The sequence below is a fragment of the Equus caballus genome, chromosome 17 (genome assembly GCF_041296265.1).
Source record: "Equus caballus isolate H_3958 breed thoroughbred chromosome 17, TB-T2T, whole genome shotgun sequence".
NCBI lineage: Eukaryota > Metazoa > Chordata > Mammalia > Perissodactyla > Equidae > Equus > Equus caballus.
In genome coordinates, this window is record NC_091700.1 from 58,561,150 (window position 1) to 58,563,726 (window position 2,577).

The window sequence follows — 2,577 nt, forward strand, 5'->3', positions numbered from 1 at the left end:
GTCAATCTTCCTCAAAAAAAAAGAAAGAAAGAAAAGTGTCATCTTAAATTGCAAGTATGTCCATTAAACATCACAATTAAACTTGCCAAAGGAAAAGCTATGTTCTCAAAATGCCCACTTAACCCACCCAAACATCTCCAACACATCTTTTGCCAACCTTCTATAACCCAATTTTTTTGGTTTTATTTTGCTTTTTAAACAAGAGAAAGTAGACAGATAGATGTTGGTAAATGCTAACTGTCCATACTCACCTAGAGACACAATGTGATCTCTGAGTCCAATACACACAGAAAGGAGGAGAAAAGCTGGAACTCTGTGCAGAACCACACAGGGCCTAGCACCCTCCAGATTCCAGCAGAGCTGGCGGAGCGGAAGGTCCTTCTTTTTCCGCACATTGTACACTGGTCTTGATTCCATAAAATTTGTGTTAAGACAGGAAGGGATAAAAATGAATTTGGAACAGAAAGGGTGAGAGATTCTTTTGCCACTGCATTCTGCTCAAGGTTTCTCCACCCCCCACCCCCCACCCCCCGCCCAAATATTTAGAACCATGGTATAAAGGAGAAGAAAGAGACCTCAAACACAGGGCGGCTGACTGAGCGCAAGAGGAAAAAAAAAGATTGCAACTTACTCTCAGGGACTGGAGAAAATTAAAAGACAGGTTGTATCCATTATTGTTCCATTAGTCATCTTCTTTGAATTAGGCCAAATATCATCTTTGCTGACCTCTTCTAACGCATCTGCACCTGTGTCAGAATGGCCAGTAAACCACCCAAGGAAGCTTCTGATTCCTCATGCTGTGCCTTCCTGTCGGTTTTATTCTGTGTTTGACTTCAACGTTTTGTCAAATCCTTTCCAGATTTCCATTTGATTTTAGTGGACTTTAAAGATGGATCACTACTCTCAGTCTCAGGAAATTCTCTGGAGAACACTTCATTTTTGAAGTAAGGGTTTTCTTCAAAATAAAAATCTATTCTGTAACCTGATTTAATATCTTCAAATTCTCTGTCTTCAACTCTCCTCAAACAGCGCAGCTCCCTTCATCATCCTCCCCAAGCAGTGCAGACTTGTGGATGGCTGACAGATATTCCCACAATATTTGGGATTTTGGTGAGCAATTCCATCCTCTTCTGAAAAAATGGTTAGTGGAATTTGTTATATTTTTGTTGTACTTTCAAATCTCCTTATGGGCTTGTTCATTAAGTCTGTCCATTTCATTTTGTATTTCATCAACATGTCCAATTGCTTCTTGCTGTTCTTTTTCTGGGGACTCCTGGGCCTCATAGTGGTTGGAAATTGAGCTCTTTTTTACTGACTTGGGCTGAGAGCAAGCATACACTGTGCTGCTCTGCCTTTGAGGATGGGGGTGGGGAGGGGGTAGAGAAGAAAGACGGACAGAGTGGGTAGTGGCTTCTCCTTGCAGCACACGCGCAGGCACTCTCTCACTTGCTCTCCCTCCCTGCGGCTCTGGCAAAGCCCTCAAGCCTGGTGGGGAGGAAGGGGCTGGGCAGCCTGAGCCCGGCCTGGGCTCCTGCTTACTCAGGGGAGGCAGTGGCAGTCCGGCAGGCAGATCTGCTCCCTCCCTCCGGCTCTGTGCTCTAGCTCTTTGCTTGTTCTCTTGAGCTCTTGAGCGGCTGCATCCTCCCAGACCTCCAACTCAGGAACAGAGGTCTTATGTTACCAAAAAGCAGATATTTTTCTTAATTTTGTGATGGTTTCCTTTTTTCTTTTTGAGTAAGAAAACTTAACATGAGGTCTACCCTCTTAAATTTTTAAATGTGCTGTACAGTCTTGTTAACTATAGGCATGACGTTATATTGCAAATCTCTAGAATTTATGCCTCTAGCATAAATGAAACTTCATACCCTTTGAACAGCAACTCCCTATATTCCTTTCCCTCCAGCCCCTAGAAACCACCATTCTACTCTCTGAGTTTGACTACTTTAATACCTCATAGATGCAGAATCATGCAGTGTTTGTCCTTCTGTGCCTAGATTATTTCACTTGGCCTAATGGCCTCCAGGTTCATCCATGTTGTTGCAAATGGCAAGATTTCCTTCTTGTTTAAGGCTGAGTGATATTCTACTTCATGTAAAGACAATATTTCCTTTATCTATTCATCCATGAGTGGTGTCAAAAGTTCAGAAGCAGCGGGCCGACCCCTTGGTCGAGTGGTTAAGTTAGTGTGCTCTGCTTTGGTGGCCCAGTGTTTTTGTAGGTTCGGATCCTGGGTGCAGACATGGCACTGCTCATGAGGCCACGCTGAGGCGGCATCCCATGTAGCACAACCGGAGCCACTCACAACTAGAATCTACAACTATGTACTGGTGGGCTTTGGGGAGAAGAATTAAAAAAAAAAAAAAAAAAGAAGATTAGCAACAGTTTTTAGCTCAGGTGCCAATATTTTAAAAAAATTAAAAAAGCAAATGAGAAACTTCTTAAAAAAAAAAAGTTCAGAAGTAAAACCAATGAATCACCAAAGTAGGCATTGGTAAAATTGTATTGTACAGGCACCATAAAGACAGCTTGCAAACCCGGAACACTCAGACCAAAACAGAATGAGGCTCCTGGATACAT

At 42.8% G+C, this 2,577-nt stretch overlaps 1 pseudogene; it reads right to left on the minus strand.

Moving 5' to 3' along the window:
* Positions 1-633: 633 nt before the first annotated feature.
* LOC100064343 (protein SETSIP-like) lies at positions 634-2,577 on the minus strand (annotated as a pseudogene).